The 24,312-nt window shown below is 34.3% G+C and overlaps 1 protein-coding gene and 1 pseudogene across 10 annotated transcripts in view; one reads left to right on the top strand and one right to left on the bottom strand.

Annotated features, from left to right (window-relative positions):
- Nucleotides 1-24,312, bottom strand: part of FUT8 (fucosyltransferase 8) — a 324,684-nt gene that overhangs the window by 170,136 nt on the left and 130,236 nt on the right. The window contains exon 1 of one of the 10 annotated variants that reach the window (XM_067733095.1): nucleotides 20,941-20,965. The exons of the other annotated variants lie outside the window; for them this stretch is intronic. The gene's annotated coding sequence lies outside the window, so the exon portion shown is untranslated. Of the gene's footprint in view, nucleotides 1-20,940; nucleotides 20,966-24,312 lie in introns of those variants that run through there. 10 annotated transcript variants of the gene reach the window in all.
- On the top strand, nucleotides 16,418-16,844 carry LOC137225749 (eukaryotic translation initiation factor 1A, X-chromosomal-like; annotated as a pseudogene).

Below are 24,312 nucleotides of genomic sequence, written 5' to 3' on the forward strand. Positions count from 1 at the left end.
TATTAATTTAAGAAAGAAGTAGGAAAAAGCAAGTAAAAACAGTATCATAAATTAAGATGGTCCTTTCATGCTAGTTGAAATCAACTTATTTGTATAAACGCAATTGGTGAAATAACTAAACTGATGTGTGGAATGAAGGGAGTAAGGCAGGGGAGGAAGGAAAGAGAGAAAGTGAGGGAAGGGAAAAGCATGGAAGGGAAAAAGAGGGAAGGGCAGGAGAGGAAAGAAAAGGAAATTTTTATAAAGCCCCTACCAAGATTATAAAATTCAATTTTCATTCATTACTTACAGAGTCATCTATCATACTCTCACTGTATGCTTATCAGTAAGGTCACAGTATATACACATATGAACTTAAAATGCCAGGTATCCTGACTACATGAGCACAAAATATTAATTCACTGAGACCAGCCAATATCTTAGAAATTAATCTTCCTAGTTATGAAGTACAAACAAATAACCACATTTATGAGGTTTCTATCAGGAGCATCTCATTCACCTTAACTCAAGATAACACACCAGGTTGTATTTACTGATGCAATTAATTTATACTATTCAAATGGATCCAGAAATCTGGCTTTGCATCTGTACCTTCCACCTTAAATAAATCAATACCGCTGAAAAGTGGGAACACTAACAAATTCAAATAAAATGTATATTTTACCATTTCATCTGGTTATGAAGTATATACATAATATACACTCGATTGGCAACATCATATAGTAGAAAGAGCAACCATTTCAAATCAATCACTGGCTATAAATATACGGGCAGTTTACCAAACTACAAAATGGTCACTTCACTTAATTGTGAAGATCACATTAAATAATATAAGTAAAAGTGGTTTAGAAACTGTAACACAATTTATAAACATTGTTACTATTATCTTTCCCTTGCCATCAGAAACTAGGTATACCAGCCTTCTGCCAGTTTTTAGAATACGTCAAGTTCTTAACCTATCATGGGGCCTTCATTCTTGCTGTTCCTTCTACCTGAGCTGAAATCCCTTTGGCTTATTCTTATAATTCAAACCTCTACTTAAATGTCACCTCTTTTCAGGGACAGTCCATGACAATATGTATCAATTATGACATGCTAGGACACACATAAGAGAAAATCCAACTCAAAATGGCTTTAAAAATAAGGAAATAAATTTCTCAATTGACAAAAAGTTAATTAATTCAATTGCTCCATGAAATAGTCAAAAAACTCTTTTCATCTTTCTATTCTACCTGATTGGCATGACAGACTCTGTCCTCGTCCTAGCTCTCTTCACGGTAACAAGTTAGCTGCCTCAATTCCAGCCACAAGTAATTATGTGTAAAAGAACAATTGGTAATTTCTTCTAGTCAGTCTCATTTTAAAGGAAACTACTGAAAGAAGTCTCCCTCAAATTTGCATATCCTATTAACAAGAGTGAGTCACCTCATCCTTTGCAAAATCAATCACTGGTAAGTGAAATGGGATTACTATTATGGCTTAGACTAATCAGGATTTATCCCTAAGGGTAGGCGCCAAAATAACATTGGTACCCTGAAAGCAAGAATGAATGACTACAAAACCCTACAAGAATGCTACAATATCTTGTCTTTAAAAAAAAAAAAAAAAGCACTCACCACCCCCCATTATTCTCTATCACAATACTTATTGGCTTATTTATTTCCTATAATAAAAGATATGTACCAATAGAGCAGGGATTTAGAGCACAGTGCCTAAAATAGAACAAGCTTTGTATTAATATTTGTAGAAAAAAGTGAATGCATGAATATTACACAATGTGCATATATTTATTTAATATCTATAGTCAAAATCCTAGGCAAAATAAAAATAAAGTTTTCGAAGAATTAGAACTAAGATTCAAAGTCATTTTCATGTTTATTCATTTATATTTACATGCAGAAAATGTCAAAAGTAGATGCTCAGAAATATATCCAAATATAATTTCAAAACAAAGACACTCAAGCCAACTCTTGATAACCTGCAGAGTCCTCCAATACTACATTTAATAGTTAATAAGGGCCCACAGATGTATAGCAAAAATTACAAGTCTCATACAACAAATAATGACTAAAGATGCACAATCTTTCTAGAGAACTCTTTCTAAATAACAATAGAGATTTAAAAATTCAGATTCAAAGAGATTTAAAAGAGTTTCTACAGAACAACAGAGATTCAAAAGTGTAATAAACATATTATGCTACTGAAAATTTTAGTGGGATATACATTTTTTAAAAACACATTTCAGGGCTTCCCTGGTGACGCAGTGGTTGAGAGTCCGCCTGCCGATGCAGGGGACACAGGTTCGTGTCCCAGTCCTGGAAGATCCCACATGCCGCGGAGCGGCTGGGCCCGTGAGCCATGGCCGCTGAGCCTGCGTGTCCGGAGCCTGTACTCCTCAACAGGAGAGGCCACAACAGTGAGAGGCCCACGTACCACAAAAAAAAAAAAAAAAAAAACAACGCATTTCAATCCTCATATAAGAGGCATGATGCCCTTTAAAGGCTAATCTTTACTACTGCATGTATAAAGAATAGTATACCGATATTATTGGCTAGCATTCAATTCATTAATACATGAACCAGATGGGCGGCATAGAGACAATTTATATATCCTAAAATAAGAGAAGTTTAGATAAATTATGGTGCAATCACTGGTGAGATGTTATAGCTCGGTTTAAAATGTAAAGTATGAAGACAAATACACATAATATAATGTTAGGTGAAAATGCAGGATGCAGAGGGATTTGATGATGTTGATGCATAGCATCATACCTTGGAAAAGTATATGCTGTAAGGTCAGACAGCTCTGGGTGTATTTCCTAATAATATTTAAATAGAATTGGGCCAGAAAAGAATCGGGCAAGGCATCTTACTTTCTCTGAGCCTGAATTTTCTCTCCTTGAAATGATTGTAATAATTCCTATCATATGGGCCTATCATTCTAAGTATAATGATGAAAACAGCTACATTTATATAGTGCTTCCTGAATGCAAGGTACTTTTCTCTTTACTTCACAATTATAATACTATTTAATCTTTTCAACAATCTTATAAGTACTATTATCCCCATTTTACAGTGGAGGAAATTAAGGCACATTGAGATTAAATAAAGTCATAAAGTCAGTAAGTGGCAGAACCAAAATCAATGATACCTTTTTTTTTTATTGTTATTAAGAACCTGCTCACTTCAAGAATTGCAAGGGAAGCTAGAAAATCTCCTTCACACGTACTTTTTAACCCAAGGATAAGCAACTATATCACTAGGATATGTCGAGTCTAACTCAATCCAGAGATTTAAGGGCCTCAAGCTTTTCCTTCTAAATAGCATACTATTAGGAAAACTAGATAAAACAACTCCAGCTGACCTAATATTTTTAAATTTAAAGTACAGTGAAGCAACTTTCAGTTCCAGACCAAGATGGAAAAGATGTACTTCTCCCCATCCCTCCCACTATGAACAGCTAAAAAACCCTGGCCACTTTTTTTTTTTTAACACTTAATGGTTTATTAATGTTTGTTTTATAAAAGCAACCTCAGTTTCCTCACTGGGTTACTTACACATTTCTTTACTCTTGACCACCAATAATTCTCAGGATTCTCAAAAGCTTTTACAATAAACATGTAGTTTTTTGTTCCCCATTTATAGTAAATATTGTTGACTGCAAAATTCTAAAAAAGTAAGCTGTCATTCGTCAAACAATTCGCCTGAGGTAGACAGATTTGGGATATTTCTCCTTAAGAGTCGGCCACTGAACAATGAAGTAATCAGAGAGGTGAAACAAGATGACTGTGTAAGGTGGAAAGCAAAGGCAGACCTGCTAGGGATCTAGGGACTAATGGAACAACACGGCAGGCAGTAAGTTCTCTGAGTTTTCTTTTTGCTTCTTAAATCCAAGAAGGAAGAAAGAGCATAGGAAATAGCAAAAACATGGGTAAATATAATATACTCAACTTTCTGTTCTTGAGTTTTCTACATTATGTTTGACAGGTGAAGCAAAAAAGTATGCAACTGTTGTAGTTCTAAATATATGTGGAGGAAATATTTAAGACCATCATGTGAGAGAGAGTAATGGAACTTTAGAGGTAAACTTTCTACACTTCACTCAAATTGGTAAAACATCAATACACCAGTAGATTGTAATAAGTTATGTATTTTTAATGCAATACTTAAAGAAACTAGTAAAACACCTATACAGAGATGCACTCAATAACATTTAGCAATGTAATCATCGGAGGCTTAATAGAGAGTGAGTTTTAGAGTCAACTAGAACAGTGTTTGCCCATTTCCTCCACTTTCTAGCTGTGTGACAGTGGCCAAATTATTTAACCTCTCTGTAAATTAGGTAATAACATTCATTATGGACCAATTAGAGTTAAAACATAATAACTACAATTACTATAGCTATTATTATTATATTTTGGTTGAGTTAGGCTATTAACTCTGTCTCTTTAATTTATTTACTTTTGCTAGTTTAAATGAATATTTAAAGTAGTCTTGAACTGAGATATGTATGGAAAGTGCTAGTCATGGTGACTAGCATGTAGTATGGGATTGATAAATAAAAGCTATGATTAATTATCAGTAAATAAAGGAGTTATGGTGAGCCTTTCCTTAATTCCATTGACTTTGCACCATAAAATTTTAATGCCTTCTTGACATCAGTCTTGGCAGTGATTTTTTTAATTTGACATCAAAAGCAAAAAAGGGAACAGAAGCAAAAATAAACAAGTGGGACTACATCAAACTAAAAAGCTTCTACATAGCAAAGGAAACCATAAACAAAATGAAAAGGCAACAACCTATAAAATATTTGGAAGCCATATATCTGATAAGGGATTAAGATCTAAAATATATCGAGAACTCATACAACTCAACAGAAAAAATAAACAATCCATTTTAAAAACGGACAGAGGATCTAAATAGACATCTCTCCAAAGACAACATACAAATGGCCAACAGGTACATGAAGAGGTGCTCAACACCACTAATCATCAGCAAAATGCAAATCAAAACCACAATGAGATACCACCTCACACATATTTTTATCAAAAAGACAAGAAATAACAAGTGCTCATAAGGATGTGGAGAAAAGGTAACCCTTGTGTATTGTTAGCGGGAGTGCAAATTGGTGCAGCCACTATGGAAAACAGTATGGCAGCTCCTCAAAAAGTTAAAAACAGAACTACCATATGATCAGCAATGCCACTTCTGGGTATTTATCCAAAGGAACAAAATCAGTATTTCAAAAAGATATCTGCAGCTCCATGTTCACTGGAACATTATATTGTTCACTAGAACAACAGCCAAGATATGGAAACAATTTAAGTGTCTATCAAGGGAGAATGGATAAAGAAAATGGGATATAATATATATAATGGAATAGTATGCCACATAAAAAAAGAAAATCCTGCCACTTGCAACAATATGGATGAAGGTTGACAGCATTATGGGGAGTAAAACAAAAGAGACAGAAAAAGACAAATACTGTATTATCTCACTTATATGTGGAATCTAAAAAAAACCCAAAATCACAGATACAGAGAACAGATTGGTGATTGCTAGAGGCTGGGAGTGTGGGAGGTAAGTAAACTGAGTGAAAGTGGTCAAAAAATACAAACTTCCAGTTATGAGATAAAAAGTCCAAGGGAAAAAAAATCTCATAACAATAAAATATTCCTGTATTTTTTAAAAAGTGAAGACAAAGTATTTTATTGTTTTATATCTGGGTAGTGCTATATAATTTATGATTTCAATTTATTCCTCAAAAAAAACTATAATTATGATTTGCCACCCCTTTACAGATGAGGAACTGTAGCTCACACCAATTAAGTAATTTGCTCAAAGCATTTACAAAGCTAGTATAAGCTAAGGTCAGAGTAGACGTCTTTTGTCTATAAATTTAATGCCCTTTCATGACACTATGCTGCCAATCAATTACAAAAACATATTCAAGGTCACATAATTAGTAACTAGAAGACACAGAATTCAAAACCAAGTAAGTTAAGCCCTCGTGCCGAAGACTTTATTATGCGGTTGATACAAATGATTAAAATATAGATAGACAGATGGATATTCAAGTTCATTACTAAGTAAAGATACGTTAAAACACATCAAATTAGACACATCAGATACTCCAAATTAGCAAAGATTTATATTAAAGACTGAAAAACTAATAATATTATAATGGAATATTATACTGCCATCACCAAAAGGAATTTATTCTTGAAGAAGATATTCTATCACATAGAATGGATAGCTAGAGATTTGAGAGTATGCGGTATTTCCACACCACTCAAGTTACGTGTACTGTCCAGGAAAATCTATAAAACAAAGAAGAAAAGGAAATAAGATGATAAAAAATGACGAGTAAAGTATGTACAGTACTTAATTGTTACTAACCTTTAAATAAACAAAATTTAAATGATAAGAGATATATGGAAAGGAATGAATAGATCCACAAGGAAAAACAAAGATCAAAACTATATAGGAAACACATTTGATAAACTACAATAAAATATATGACCTCCTGAAGTCTTTCTAGGCCTATAATTCCACACTACCCAAATAAAACCAAATCATAAATTAGGCAACATGATTAAAGAGACTGTAACATTCTCAGCTCAGGCATCTAAACCTTTGTCTATCCAAAGCTACTGAATTAAATATGTCAAGTCAATTATTCTGGTGTCACACAAACCATTTAAAAGTGAGGGCCCAGGTATCAATACATAATCAACTTTTTAGAATAAGCTTTATGTAAAAGAGTGAAATAATCTCAACCATTTGCTGTATAGGCTTCAAAATAATCTCTTCTCAACCTCTTCTACAGAAAATAGCTAATCCAATGTCTTCTAAATTTTTTTCCATATTTGCCAATCCAAAATTTTTAGAGGAGACACCCGAAGTAGCATTAATAAGAATATATTTACCAGAAAAAAACTACGAAGTTATGAGTACTTCATTTAACAATAGCATAACAACCTAACAATAGCAACCTATGAAAAATTGTTAATATTCTAATGACAAAAATGATTTATGCTCCGCCATCAATTTTGCCAGCTCCTCTAACCACCCCCAATATCCAACAAAATGTAATTTAAAAACTAATTGTACAAATGTTACTGTATTGTTAAAATATTTTTCCCATAAAATAGTTTCATGTTTCCCATTAATCTAATAAAATTTCACCAGTATAATCAAAGTAGATCCACAATCTTCTCAATCCCTGAGTCATTTATGCTACTCCCCTTCAATTCTCATTTATCTTAAGTTCCCCCACACACCCCACGTTGTACAACAGCCATTAAATCTCAGTGGTGCTTTATTATTTATGCTCCTTCCCCTCAGGAATATATTCTACACATTACAGAATACCCAAACACAGCAGTAACTTGGCTTAAACAAGATTGAGGTTTGTTTTTTCCTTTTGTAAAAGTTGTCTACAGATAGGTGATATAGGAGACAGTGGTTGCAAGTATCCTCAGGGGCCAAAGCTTCTAACTTTTCCACCACTCTAGGTACCTAACTTCCATCATCAAGATCACCTCATGGCCCAAAATGTTTGCTAAAGTTCCAGTTTCCATGTCTTCAATACAGGTCAAAAAGAAGAAAAGAAACTGAACAGCAAAATGGGGTCTCTTACAGCTGAATCAGTGCAAGAATACACATAATGCTTCTACTTTTATTTCTTTTGCCAGAACTTAGTCACATAGCTGGGAAATATAGTCTTTTCTTCCAGGCATCAATGTGCCTAAGCTAAAAAAAAAAATCAGGATTCTATTACTACAGAAGGGGAAAACAGATTTTAGAGTTGGGTAGAATCATAGGAGCCTGCATCATGACTCGCTATCCGTTTTTCAAAACTTCTAAATAACCCTTCATATTGAGAAAAGTTTTATATTGTATCTTTAATATGGCTGATGTAAAAGATTTTCCCAATAAATGCTTTTACTTCCTTGGCCAGCTGTGGAGTGTGGCCAATCCCAAACTGTATTACAGTAGGTACACCAAGATTGCAATTCTGAAGTCTTATTGGATAGAATTTTTCATCTACCACATCTTGTGCACCAGCTAGGATATAAAAGATGATTTGTTCTGTATAAGTGACCTAACAGAATGTTGGAACACACTGTGTTGTCCTCACCAATTAGCAACGAAGCTCCAGTATGGTCTCTTCAGTTACAAATCCTGAATCTACGCTTACTTCACAGGCACATCTGCTGCATCATCATAATATTAATCCCCTTAGAGTACCATCATTTACTGAACATTTACTAAGTCTCTGTGCAAAGTGTTTTATTTATTTATTCATTCAGGCCTCATAACATCTTTATTATGTTATTTCTGTCCTCATTTTATAGAAAATAATACTAGCAAACATGTATGAGTGCTCACTACATGCCAGGTAGGTATAAAACACTCCAAGTGTTATACAGATACATACTATAATTATCTCTAATTTGCAGATGAGAAAGAGGAAGCAGAAAAGTTAGTGACCTGCCCAAAGTTACACAGCTTATTAAGTAGCACAACCAGGATTCAAATCCTCACAAACTGGCTCCAGTGTTCACTCATTTAACTAGTAAACTATACTAATATCAAATATACCAGCAGAGGTTAAGTAATTCACCTAAGGTCACAAAGCCAGAAGGAGCCAAGATTCATAGCCAGATCTATTTCGTTATGGAGTCCTGTTCTCGACTTCAAATGAATCAAAGCAATATGGCTTGGCTGACCAAAACCATTATTATTGAGGGATTATGACTCTTTAGTAGCAAAGTAACAAGGGAACACGCAACCAAAATAACAAACCTAATCCATGAATTTCAATGGTAAACAATTTAGAAAGATGAAATGCAGTGCATCCATGTCACCTAGGTAACACTATGGGTAGACACATCTCTTTCAGCAAGAACAGACCAAAACCAAAAGCAGGTTTGACAAATGGATCTAGTGGCTGTCATATATCAGTTTAAATTTTCTCACAAGTGAACAGTCGTTAGTATCTGAAAGATTTTGAATAATTAGGTATCTGCATTTTGTATCTGCTATCAAAAAAATTAAAGAGTTAAACAATCTTTTGCTGTACCAAACCTAATAGCTGTATCTAGAAGCAGTAATTTTTACAGGTATCATTAAACAGTTTTTAAGAAATAATAAAAGTAACAAAAATTCAGACATTTTGGTACCATCTGTTAGAGTTAGTGCATTTATAGTTCTCTCAACTATAATTATAACCCTGACCCTTATCCCTTGAGAGATATGTAAATCATGGCTATAAATTTCTTCAGAATTTTTTCTTAAGATTTACTTACAGGCAATTCTGATGCTAGAGACAAAAATGCCTTCTTTAAGCCTGAGCACACAACATTCAAATCACAATGCTACTACTGACTCATTTTCAAACATTCCCCTAAGAATTTCAAGTCTCTCAACTAAGAACACCATAGAAAAAAAAAATGACTACCAGATAGGGCACCTTGTACCTAGTATAGTAACTGAAACACTGTAAACACTAATGATGAAGGATGAAGCTCATGTTGCCAACCGAAACAACCATACGCATACGTCTTTAACCCTTTCATGAGCACCTCAGATCCTTTAAAAAAAAAAAAAAAGAAAAACACTTTAGGCTCACTGTATTGTTCTTCACCAAATACATCCTTTTTTTAAATTCCAAACTTAATGAGACATTCTCAACTTCACACCAGTTTATATCTACATTCTACTTCCAATTACCAATGCTTTTAAACTAATTGGAAGAATTTTAAAGAAATAATGAGCAGTACTAAATTTATACTATTTCACTGTATCTCAATAGATGGAATATAAAACAGATTTGTTTTTTATTAGCAAAAAGTTTCTATACTAAGTAAGAGTTATGTTAAGGTTTCTGTTTTTGTTTTTTAGCTATATTGAATCATGTTCAATCGAAAAAAAGTACCATATAACAAACAGTGCTCTTCAGAGAGGCATAAAAGTACCCAAAATAATCAGCCTATTAGTTAGGGTTATACTAACTTTAATTTAATGCATCAGTTGACTAGTAACTAGTATTAGACGAAAAGCAGCCAAAGCAGGTTTTATTTACAGGATGTGCAGGATGTATCACTTGCTAAGAATATCATTCTTCAATTTAAAAGTGTTAAGAGATCTCTACTTTCACCCATCAGGGAGTAATATAATCCAGAATTAATTTTGATATGTAAGCAACTAGAAAACTGGACAAACTACATATATGACATTGGACAACAGGTAGCTCAAAAGTGATTTCAAAAAAAAGGGAAACAAAAAAGGTGAGCCAGATAATTACCTAGCATGTCTTTCTGAAAGGACTTTTGGGACTGCAGGATGCTGGAGCAGAAACCCAAACAGAAGTCAGTACATTGCTGAGTTGAAAAGACAGGTGAGGATAAGCCTCTTAGATAGACTCATCCACCAGAGGACAGACAGCAGAAGCAAGAAGAACTACAATCCTGCAGTCTGTGGAACATAAAACATTCACAGTAAGACAGACAAAATGAAAAGGCAGAGGACTATGAACGAACAAGACAAGACCCCAGAAAAACAACTAAATGAAATGGAGATAGGCAACTTCCAGAAAAAGAATTCAGAATAATGATAGTGAAGATGATCCAGGACCTTGGAAAAAGAATGGAGGCAAAGATCGAGAAGATGCAAGAAATGTTTAACAAAGACATAGAAGAATTAAAAAACAAACAAACAGAGATGAACAATACAATAAATGAAACGAAAACTACACTAGAAGGATCAACAGCAGAATAACTGAGGCAGAAGAACAGATAAGTGACCTGGAAGACAGAATAGTGGAATTCACTGCTGCAGAACAGAATAAAGAAAAAAGAATGAAATGAAGACAGCCTAAGAGACCTCTGGGACAACATTAAATACACCAACATTTGCAGTATAGGGGTCCCAAAAGGAAAAGAGAGAGGGTAAGGACCCAAGAAAATATATGAAGAGATTATGGTTGAAAACTTCCCTAACATGGGAAAGGAAATAGCCAACCAAGTCCGGGAAGCGCAGAGAGTCCCAGGCAGGATAAACCCGAGGAGAAACATGCCGAGACACATAGCAATCAAACGGACAAAAATTAAAGACAAAGAAAAATTATTAAAAGCAACAAGGGAAATATGACAAATAACATACAAGTGAACTCCCATAAGATTAACAGCTGATTTCTCAGCAGAAACGCTACAAGCCAGAAGAGAGTACTCAATATATTTAAAGTGATGAAAGGGAAGAATCTACAACCAAGATTAATCTACCTGGCAAGGATTTCATTCAGATTCAATGGAGAAATCAAAAGCTTTACAGACAAGCAAAAGCTAAGAGAATTCAGCACCACCAAACCATCTTTACAACAAATGCTAAAGGAAATTCTCTAAACGTGAAACACAAAAGAAAAGGACCTACAAAACCAAACCCTAAACAATTAAGAAAATGGTCATAGGAACATACATATCGATAATTACCTTAAATATGAATGGATTAAATGCTCCAACCTAAGGACACAGGCTTGCTGAATGGATACAAAAACAAGACTCATATATATGCTGATACAAGAGACCCACTTCAGACCTAGGAACACATACAGACTGAAAGTACGGGGATGGAAAAAGATATTCCATGCAAATGGAAATCAAAAGAAAGCTGGAGTAGCAAAACTCGTATCAGATAAAATAGACTTTAAAATAAAGAATGTTACAAGAGACAAGGAAGCACACTACCTAATGATCAAGGGATCAATTCAAGAGGAATACATAACAATTATAAATATATATGCAACCAACACAGGAGTACCTCAATACATAAGGTAAATGCTAACAGCCGTAAAAGAGGAAATCGACAGTAACACAATAATAGTGGAGGACTTTAACACCTCACTTACACCAATGGACAGATCATCCAGACAGAAAATAAATAAGGAAACAGAAGCTTTAAATGACACAACAGACCAGAGAGATTTAATTGGTATTTATAGGACATTCCATCCAAAACCAGCAGATTACATTTTCTTCTCAAGTGCATACAGAACATTCTCCAGGATAGGTCACATCTTGGGTCACAAATCAATCCTCAGTAAATTTAAGAAAATTGAAATCATATCAAGCATCTTTTCTGACCACAACACTATGAGATTAGAAATGAGTTACAGGGAAAAAAAATGTAAAAAACACGAACACATAGAGGCCAACGAGTGCGCTACTAAATAACCAAGAAATCACTGAAGAAATCAAAAAGGAAATAAAAAAATACATAGAAACAAATGACAATGAAAACATGACGATCCAAAACCTATGCAATGCAGCAAAAGCAGTTCTAAGACGGAAATTTATACCAATACAAGCCTACCTCAAGAAATAAGAAAAATCTCAAATAAACAATCTAACCTTACACCTAAAGGAACTACAGAAAGAAGAACAAAGAAAACCCAAAGTTATCAGAAGCAAAGAAATCACAAAATCAGAGCAGAAATAAATGAAACAGAAAGAAAGAAAACAATAGCAAATATCAATAAAACTAAAAGCTGGTTCTTTGAGAATATAAAGAAAATTGATAAACCTTTAGAAAAAAATTGATAAACCTCAAGAAAAAGAGGGATAGGACTCAAATCAATAAAATTAGAAATGAAAAAGGAGAAGTTACAATGGACACCACAGAAATACAAAGCATCATAAGAGTCTACTACAAGCAACTCTCAGCCAATAAAATGGACAATCTGGAAGAAATGGACAAATTCTTAGAGGTATAACCTTCTAAGACTGAACCAGGAAAAAACAGAAAATAGGAATAGATCAATCACAAGTAACGAAATTGAATCTGTGATTAAAAATCTTCCAACAAACAAAAGTCCAGATGGCTTCACAAGTGAATTCTATCTAACATTTAAAGAAGAGCTAACACCCATCCTTCTCAAACTCTACCAAAAAATTGCAGGGAAGGAACACTCCCAAACTCATTCTGTGAGGCCACCATCACCCTGATACCAAAATCAGACAAAGATAATACAAAAAAGAAAATTACAGACCAATATCACTGATGAATATAGATGCAAAAATCCTCAACAAAATACTAGCAAATACAATCCAACAACATATTAAAAGGATCATACACCATGATCAAATGGGATTTATCTCCAGGATGCAAGGATTCCCCAATCTACACAAAACAATCAATGTGATACACCATATTAACAAAATGACGAATAAAAACCATATGATCATGTCAATAGATGCAGAAAAAGCTTTTGACAAAGTCAACACCCATTTATGATAAAAATCTCCAGAAAGTGGGCATAGAGGGAATCTACCTCAACATCATAAAGGCCATGTACGACAAACCCACAGCAAACACCATTCTCAATGGTGAAAAACTGAAAGCATTTCCTCTAAGATCAGGAAAAAGACAAGGATGTCCACTCTCACCACTATTATTCAACATAGTTTTTGAAGTCCTAACCACGGCAATCAGAGAAGAAAAAGAAATAAAAGGAATATAAATTGGAAGAGAAGGAGTAAAACTATCACTGTTTGCAGATGACATGATACTATACATAGAGAATCCTAAAGATGCCACCAGAAAACTACTAGAGCTCATTTGTGAATTTGGTGAAGTTACAGGATACAAAATTAATGCACAGAAATCTCTTGCATTCCTATACACTAAGAACAAAAGATCAGAAAGAGAAATTAAGGAAACAATCGCATTCACCACTGCAACAAAAATAATGTAATACCTAGGAATAAACCTACCTAGGGAGACAAAAGATCTGTACTCAGAAAACTATAAGACACTGATCAAAGAAATCAAAGAGGGCACAAACAGATGGAGAGATATACCATGCTCTTGGATTGGAAGAATCAATATTGTGAAAATGACTGTACTACCCAAAGCAATCTACAGATTCAGGGCAATCCCTATCAAATTACCAGTGGCATTTTTGCAGAATGAGAACAAAAAAACCTTTAAATTTGTATGGAGACACAAATGACCCCAAATAGCCAAAGCAATCTTGAGGAAAAAAAAAAAATGGAGCTAGAGGAATCAGACTCCCTGACTTCAGACTATCCTACAAAGCTACAGTAATCAAGACAATATGGTACTGGCACAAAAACAGAAACATAGATCAAAGGACAGGATAGAAAGCCCAGCGATAAACCCACGCACATATGGTCAACTAATCTATGACAAAGGAGGCCAGGATATACAACGGAGAAAAAACAGTCTCCTCAATAAGTGGTGCTGGGGAAACTGGACAGCTACATATAAAGGAATGAACTTAGAACAATTCCTAACACCATACAGAAAAATAAATCGAAATGGATTAAACACCTAAATGTAAGGCCAGAAACTATCAAACTCTAAGAGGAAAACATAGGAAGAACACTGTTCGACATAAACCACAACAAGATCCTTTTTGACCCACTTCCTAGAGTAATGGAAATAAAAGCAAAAATAAACAAATGGGACCTAATAAAACTTAAAAGCTTTTGCACAGCAAAGGAAACTATAAAGAAGACAAAAAGACAACCCTCAGAATGGGAGAAAATATTTACAAACAAATCAGCGGACTAAGGACTAGTCTCCAAAATATACAAACAGCTTATAAATCTCAATATTAAAAAAACAAACAACCCAATCAAAAAATGGGCAGAAGACCTAAATAGACATTTCCCCAAAGAAGACATACAGATGGCCAAGAAGCACATGAAAAACTGTTCAACATCACTAATTATTACAGAAATGCAAACCAAAACTACAATGAGGTATCACCTCACACCGGTTAGAATGGGCATCATCAGAAAATCTGCAAACAATAAATGCTGTAGAGGGTGTGGAGAAAAGGGAACCCTCTTGCATTGTTGGTGGGAATGTAAATTGATACAGCCACTATGAAGAACAGTACAGACATTCCTTAATAAACTAAAAATAGAATTACCATATGACCCCACAATCCTACTACTGGGCATATACCCTGAGAAAACCATAATTCAAAAGGACACATGCAACCCAATATTCACTGCAGCACTATTTACAATAGCCAGGTTGTGGAATCAACCTAAATGCCCACCGACAGACGACTGGATGAAGATGATGTGGTACATATATACAATGGAATATTACTCAGCCATAAAAAGGAACGAATTTCGGTCATTTGTAGAGATGTGGACGGATCTAGAGACTGTCTTATAGAATGAATTAAGTCAGAAAGAGAAAAACAAATATCGTATATTAACACATATATGTGGAATCTAGAAAAATGGTACAGATGAACCAGTCTGCAAGACAGAAATAGAGACACAGATGTAGAGAACAAACATGGACCCCAATGGGGGAAAGCGGGAGGGGGTGGTGGTGGTGGTGAGATGAAATGGGAGATTGGGATTGACATATAGACACTAATATGTATAAAATAAATAACTAATAAGAACCTGCTGTATAAAAAATAAAAGTCAAAAAAAAATTTGCAGTCCTCATCTTAATTACCTGAAATATTTGAACTGATTTATATCTTCCTCCTTCATATCTCCCCTCTTTTTTTTTTAATTGGCATCTATGGCCCACTCTCTCCCAGATTTCCTCCACCTGATTCCCCATTCTCATTACCTTTGCTTATTTCCCTTCAACTCCCTGACCTCTGAACTCTGGAGTGTTTTCTACGTAGACTCATCTCTAAGTTGAATTCACTCTCACAGCTTTCAATACCATCATATACTAATGAATCTCATATTTATGATGCCAGTCTCAGCCATGACCCCCAAATTCCAAAAAAACAGAAAAAAAAGAAAAGACAGGTGAGGTCAGAGCACAGAAAGGCCAAAGCAGCAATTATTTGGCAGGGGTGGGGGCGGGGGAGGGAAGTCCTTAAGTCAGAGAACAATGAAAAGACCAATTTTTTTAAGGGGGGGCGCAGGGGAATTTCCACTTAAATTTTACCTGAATACCAATTTGCATATGCAAATTAAGGTTGAGCAAAAACAACTTCTGGGAAAGAATAATTGCTAGGTAATAAAAGGTGAATAATTCCCAGCTTACACAGGGCCAGGAATCATCCATGTTCTCACAAACAAGATAAAAAGTCCTCATTGAATCCTTGGGACATTCAGTAAAGACACAAGCAGAGAGGTCCACCTTAGTAATAAGGCTAAAAAAGCATAAGAGTAAAGATTACTCTTTACCTGTCCCCAGAAAACCTTAAGAATATTAACATACACAGAAAGGGAAGAGGCAAGAAAAGAATTTTGATGCTGCTAAGTATGTCTTAGAAAAGCTCAGTCTCAAAACTCTCCCACACACGTGGTTCCATATTACCACGTGCTACTTTGTCCTGTGTGCAAGGAGCAGCCGCCACTGCCACCACAGGAAAGGAATTGGAGATGCTGGGAAGCATTGCCATGCCCAAGAATAAAGGTAAAGAAGGTAAAAACAGGTACAAGGGTAAGAAAGAAAATGAATCCAAAAACGGTTGGTGTGCAAAGCGTATGAATAAGCGTATGCTCAGGTAATCAGAACGTTGGGAAATGAATGAGTAGAAGCAATGTGCTTTGATGTGTAAAGAGGCTATGCCATATCAAAGGAAAAATGAGGAAAATGGTTTAAATAAATACCTCAGATATCTTATTGGTTGGTCTGCCTATCAGGATAACAAAGCTGATGTAATTTCAAAATACAATGCAGATAAAGCTGTAAGTCTGAAGGTATATGGCAAGCTTCCAAAACATGCTAAAATCAATGAAAAAGATATATTTGGTGCTGGAGATGATGAAACAATCCAGTTTGCTGATACTGGAGATGATGATAAAGACCATGATGATATATAAATTGAACTCACTGTTTTACATTCCAAGTTTCCAAGATGATATGGCTTCCTTTTCCTTCAGAAAGTTAATGAGACTTCTATGTAGCTTTGCAATTTTATTTTGGCATCCCTTTCCTAAATGAAAACATTCACTCCTGATGCTCAAATACTCTTAGTAGCAGTTCTTTGGTCTTCCTGATTGTTCCCTCATTAGTTAGATAAAACTCTGACACATGTTAACAGATAACTTTAAGAAGTGAACTTTTATAGAACCCAAGAATGTCTGATTCCAAAGTCCTATTTTCTTAAATGTAACTTTCTTAAAAAAAAAAAAAAATAGTCTACATGAGTGGTATATTAGAAGATTAATGAGAAAATCCCAATATGCAAGAGATAATGTTTAAGAGAATACTGTAATTGAAATAACAGCATCTGTCTTACAGATAAGAAAACCAGGGCAATTAAAAGGAAATAAAGGGGGAGGGTCACACAGCGAGCAAGCATCAAACAGGAATTTCAACCCAGTTATTTGAGTCCAGATTCTACTGCAAGGAGGTCTTCCACAGCAAGTATCTTCCCATGTCTAGACCATTCATCTAAACAAAGGATACCCTATCAATAGCTAGAATAAGAGAGAAAAACCATCACAAGAATGCTACCATAATGAACAGTGACCTTTAGAAGAATCATTCTTCCTCAAGAGCTCTCTTGTTTTCCACCTAAGAAGACCTTTGAAGCTCTAAATATCTTAGCAGTATGAACTTAATTTAAAAAAAATAAGGATTCCTCCAAAATTTCCCCTCATCATTCATGAATTCAACCATAGTTATTCACTGGCCCACTGCCTACCATGTGTTTGGCACTATACTGAGTACCAAGGATACAATGATGAGCAAGACAGAGACGGTCTTTCCCCACTGTTTTAGTGGACCTTAGAATCTACTGGGAAAGAAAAAAGTGAAAGAAATAATTACACAATTAATTTCTTAGGTTTCTAAATATGCTGAGCCTGTACCCAACACAGGGCTTTTGAACTTCTTGCCTGAAACACACTTGCCCAAATATCCACCATAGTCCTTCCCTTATCAAATTCAGTGTCACCCTCTCAGTGAAACCTTCCCTGACCATTCTATATAAAAATGGTACACTCCCCACTCTGACATTCCCTATTACCTTCCTTGATGTAGTCACCTTTCTCTAGAACATTTATCACCATCTGACATACATATTTGTTTAGTTTCTTTCTCTCTACAAGTGTATAAGCTCCATGAGATCAATAATTTCTATTTTGTTGACTGGTATCACTCAGAATCTAGAACAGTGCCTATAATATAGCAGACACTTAATAAATATTGCTGAATAATAAATAAATGAGTACAATAAAGGAAAGTATGAGTATCATTAGAAGGTATTCATTTCATTTAGACTAACGTAAACAATGTTTTTATCCAAATAAATGTCTTTTATAACAAAATACCAATTATAAATTCTAACTATCATTCATGTATATGGTATTAATTTAGGCATTAAGTTTTTCTATAATTCCTTTTTTTATAAATTACTTTTAAACATTTTAAAGTATTTACAATAGAATGACTTACTGCTAAAAAGATTACTATTTTTATACTAGAAGGGAGCCAACATCTAACAAAATGATTTATTCTCGATTTTATAAACTAGCTCACCTTAAAAAATGAAGACAAGATGAAATGTACCATTCTACCTGGATTTGATATTACCACATTCACTAAACTGGAATAGGCATCTTACTTTTCAGAAATAAAAAGAAAAAAAAATAAAAGAGAAAGAGAGAAACAATCTAAAAAAATCACCTTCTATGGCACATAGCTAAATATCTAGGGAAAAAAATTGTTTCAAATTTAGCATACCACAGTCCAAGGGACTTTGTGGCCTGACAAAAACTCTTATTTTGAAGAGGAATAATACTTTCATTTATACCTAAATAATGTTAAACCAAATGTTAACCTTTAAAGGTTAACATGATCATTTAAACAATTATTTAACAATATAATTTAAAAAAGATAAACAGACCCTGAGACAAGTTTTCATATTCAATCACATATCATTTGGAACTCCAATAACTAGAGTCAACATGATCCTCTAAAGGATTAAAAAAAGTAAAGTTGCTACAGTATTTTTAATAAAATGAGTTTGTTACAAACAATCTATGTGTAAAATGGAACATTTTTCACGAGTCCATTAATTTCTCCTGATACAAACACAAATTATTGGAAGAAATTAAGAAAACAGTCACGAAGTAACAATATGACCTGCATGACTATACTTTGAAAACCTAAGAATATTGACCAGATGTAATCAGGACTCCCAAAATCCATATGTTCTCTCCCCTAATTAAGAAACTTAGAAGTCATACTAATCAAAGGAGAGGGCAAAAACAAATCTTCAGATATAAAATGCAGTTCAATATAATATCTATTAATAACTACATCCAAACTAAGTTTTCATATACATAAAAAACCTAAGAATTTTCTCAGCTCTCCACCATCTAATTATGTAGACATTCCTCAAAGTATCTACAAAACAAAATTAAAATTACTACTAAATATTTTTCAACCATTACATACATTAAAGAAACATTCTTGTTCATTTTAAAACTATACCTTCTGAGTATTAACAGTAAATGTTAAATGTAATCATTTCCTTCTGGTTAATTATATTCTTCCAGAAACAAAATGCAGAATTCCTTAGATAGATTTTTTACATTTACAGGACAATGGACCATCAACCAGTAACTATGTTTACTGATACAGATATTAAGTTAAAAAAAATTTTTTTTAAATCAATTTATCCCAAACATTTAAAATTAGCTTATTTTTAAATAGTCACTGCAAAAGACAGAAATACATAAAAGATAAAGGAAAGATCACAGGAAACTCACCTCCTAGAAAACATAATTCCTTATTACCATTTCTCTACCATCTCTCAAGATATTTTACACAAATGTAAATAATCTTAGATTAAAGGAATCGTTCATACATCCTATTCTACAGCCTATTTTGCTTACTTTTTTTTCTTTTTTTTTGCGGTATGTGGGCCTCTCACTGTTGTGGCCTCTCCTGTTGCGGAGCACAGGCTCCGGACGTGCAGGCTCAGCGGCCATGGCTCACGGGCCCAGCCGCTCCACGGCATGTGGGATCTTCCCGGACCGGGGCACGAACCCGTGTCCCCTGCATTGGCAGGTGGACTCTCAATCACTGCGCCACCAGGGAAGACCTACTTTGCTTAATTTGACATTAGGTAAAGAACATCTTTTATGTTAGCCGACGTACATCTATGTATGTCATTATTTTTAAGGGCTCCAGTGTATTACATTCTATGTATTACCATAACTAAATCATTTTTCCCATTAACAGATATTTTATTTGTTTCCATTTTTTAAATGAAATATCTCAAATACAATGAACAGGACACTCCACACTTCTTCACTAAAATGCCCCTTACCCCCAAGTTCTTCTCCACAATACAGAAATTCATTTATTCAAATTATTATTATTATTATTTTAATTAATTAATTTTTTGCGGTACGCAGGCCTCTCACTGTTGTGGCCTCTCCCGTCGCAGAGCACAGGCTCCGGACATGCAGGCTCAGCAGCCATGGCTCACGGGCCCAGCCGCTCCGCAGCATGTGGGATCTTTCCGGACCGGGGCATGAACCCGTGTCCCCTGCATCGGCAGGCAGACTCTCAACCACTGCGCCACCAGGGAAGCCCTATTCAAATTATTTTTAAGAGCCTATTATGTTCTACTCGCTGTTCCAGGCAATCTAAGTTCCATGAGTGTAGGTACTGATTCTATTTTATTCATTGCTTTGTTTCCAGTGTTTAGTGGAGTGTCTGGTACATAGTAGACTTTCATATATGCACTGAATGAATGGATGATCATCCTTGTTCATTCATCCTTCCTCACTTCTACAATTATCTCCTTTTTTTTAAGTTTTAACTTTGAAATTAGTTCTTTCATTTTTTTTGCCCTACAAAGTAATGAGCCTATAAACGTCTTCACCACTCAGCATTCAGGATCTGTACTGGGAGTCAAGAAAATAAATATGGAGGAAAAAAAGTAGTGTTACAATGTTACCTCTTGGAAACTCTGCTCAGCTGTGTTTAAAATTCTCAAAGTTCCTTTTTTGAACTTCAAAACATCATCCAAAGGAAACGTGAATCTAACAGCTGGTTGTAGGTCTTCCTTTGGTCTTGCTAACATTTCAGTGGAAAAAGAGCAGTATCCAAAAGGTCCAGCTGGTGCACCCAGAAAAACCTTAAAAATCCAACTAAACTGAAAAATTATGACTGAATTCACAAAAGATTAATTTTGCTTTTCCAGAAAAAATACTCTGAGAGAGGGAAAAATACCACTGAAACATCAAAACACACCAAAATGTTTTTATTCCAATCAAATTTTGGTCTTTTAAATTATTATGAAATAGATCTGTTGAGAAACCTCTAGACATACTAATTCTGTTTTCTATCATCTGGAAATCCAGGTACTATAGGGATTAAATTAGAATCATAAGCCTGGAAAGAACCTTGAGACACATATAGAGTTCATCCTTCTGCATTTTACTCACTTACACTTAAGCCTTTTTACATGCATAAGAAATATATCCACAACAAAAATTCATCCAACTCAAGGTAGAGGTGGAGATAGGAGATTAAGTCAGAGTTAAGGAAGGAGTTTGGACAAAAAGATATAAGTCATTCAAAGGATGTTGTTATTGGAAAAGACTGTTTTGGAGAGTGTCATGATCCAACTTCCATTTTAGTATGATCACTCCAAAATTCATGCTTGAATGTTAAATGCATGTGTTAAATACACATGCTTGAATGGAACATGCTTGTCGATTATGGCCATGTATTTTGCCTCTTAACCGGTTAGGATGACATGCAAAAATCTTAGCGTGAGAGGATGCTGGTTTGGATCAGATTGTGAACATCTCTTCAGCTTCAAAAAGTATATGCTACCAGTTTGTTGTGTTTTCATAAACACACCTTATTATTCTCATTAGATTGTAAGTTCTTCAGAAGTAGTATCATGGTTTTATTACTCTTTATATCCCCAATACACAGTAAGTATTCAATAAATATTCTCTTTATATCCCTTAGAATACACAACAGGTATTCAATGAATATTCACTGATATCAGTGAAAATACAGATATTCATGTAGCCCATTCAAAGAGAATTTCATTACCTCAAATATCTTTAAATGTTAAAAAATATATAAAAATACATGACCACAGTTGAACAGACATTTGCACACCAATGTTCATAGCAACATTATTCACAACTGCCAAAAGGTAGAAACAGCCCAAATGTCCATTGACAGATAAATGGATAAACAAAATGTGGTACATGAATAAAACAGAATATTAGTCTTAAAAAGAATGAAATTCTGATACATGATACAACATGGGTGAACCTTGAAGACACTATGCTAAGTGAAAGAAGTCAATCACAAAAGGACAAATGTTGTATGATTCAACTCACATAAGGAACCTAGAGTAGTCAAAATCAGAGACAGAATAGTGATTAAAGGGCCTGGGGGTCAGGGAGAATGCGGAGTAAAGTCTTTTTTTTCTTTTCATTATTTTGACTTTTTTTTACTGAGGTTTAGTTGATGTACAATACTATATAACATAGTGTATATGTTATACATATACACTATGTATAACATAGTGATTATGTTATATAATACAGGTGTATAACATAGTGATTCACAATTTTTAAAGATTATACTCGACTTATAATTATTATAAAATATCAGCTATATTCCCTGTGTTGTTCAATACATCCTTATAGCTTATTTTATACATAGTAGTTTGTACCTCTTAATCCCCTAGACACTATATTGTCCCTCCCCTCCACCATCCCTCTCCCACTAGTAACCACTAGTTTGTTCTCTGTATCTGGGAGTCTGTTTCTTTTTGTTATATTCACTCGTTTATTTTTTAGATTCCACATATAAGTGACAACATTTAGTATGTCTTTCTCTGATTTATTTCACTTACCATAATATCCTCCAACTCCATCCATGTTGCTGCAAATGACAAAATTTCATTCTTTTTTATGGCTGAGTAGCATTCCATTGTGTGTGTGTGTCTGTGTGTGTGTGCGTGCGCGTACGTGCACACGCATACTGTATCTTCTTTATCTATTTTTCTGTTGATGAACACTAAGGCTGCTTCCATATCTTAGCAATTGTAAATTATGCTGCTATGAACATTGCAGTGCATGTATCTTTTCCAATTAGTGTTTTCATTTTTTTTGGATATGTACCTAGGAGTAGAATTGCTGGGTCATATGGTAATTCTATTCTTAGTTTTTTGAGAAACCTCCATACTCTTTTCCACAGTGGCTGCACCAATTTATAATTCCCACCAACAACGTATAAGACTTCTCTTTTCTCCACATCCTCACCAATATTTATTTGTATTCTTTTTGATGATAGCCATTCTGACAGGTTTGAGGTGATATTTCATTGAAGTTTTGATTTGCATTTCTCTGATAATTAACAATGTTGGGCATCTTTTCATGTGTCTGTTAGCCATCTATATGTCTTCTTTGGAAAAATATCTATTCAGATCATCTGCCCATTTTTTATAGGGTTGTTTGTATTTTTGATGTTGAGCTGTATGAGCTATTTATATATTTTGGATAGCAACCCCATGTTACAGGGGCTGGGGGTCAGGAAGAATAGGAAGTTAATATTTAATAGGTACAGAGTTTTATTCAGAATGATGAAAAAGTTCTAGAGATGGATAGTGGTGATGTTTGCACAACAATGTGAATATACTTAACACTACTGAATTATACACTTTAAATGGTTAAATGGTAAATTTTGTTATATATTTTTTACCATAATAAAAAATAAGAAAAATATATAAATCATATTACTTTATGAATGATTTGTCCAAATAATACCTTGCAGTCACAGAATTCTAATTGTTCTTAACATTAAATTATTAAGAAAAATGTAGTTTAAATTATTACCCAGTTTTATACTTAAGTATCTGGCTTTTTTAAAAACAAACACAATACCCCCACCACAAAAAAAAACCCAAAAAACAAAACCAAAAAAATCCTTGAAGAAAATAAAGTTATTTTGATCTCAGCCATACCCATAATGCATTTAATCTAACTCTGTAAATCCTCTGCTTTACAACAAAAATACTAAATGTGGCCATAATCAACATATCCATATGTCCCTAACATTCACACATAAAATTCATATCCATCTTCTCAGCAGAAGCTTGTCTTCGCTCAATGTTTTTGCAATTCAGTTTTTATTGTATTTTCTTCTATTCTTTTTTTTGCAGGTAAAGACTATGCATGCAAAGACTATACTTTGTGCAACATTTTCAGGGTTGTTAATAAGCATCTAATAAGGAGTTACATAATGTCAAATAAAATGATAAACTGGGAATTCTTAAAAGTAATTAACACTTTGTATG

Source organism: Pseudorca crassidens, chromosome 1, assembly GCF_039906515.1.
Source record: "Pseudorca crassidens isolate mPseCra1 chromosome 1, mPseCra1.hap1, whole genome shotgun sequence".
Taxonomy (NCBI): Eukaryota; Metazoa; Chordata; class Mammalia; order Artiodactyla; family Delphinidae; genus Pseudorca; species Pseudorca crassidens.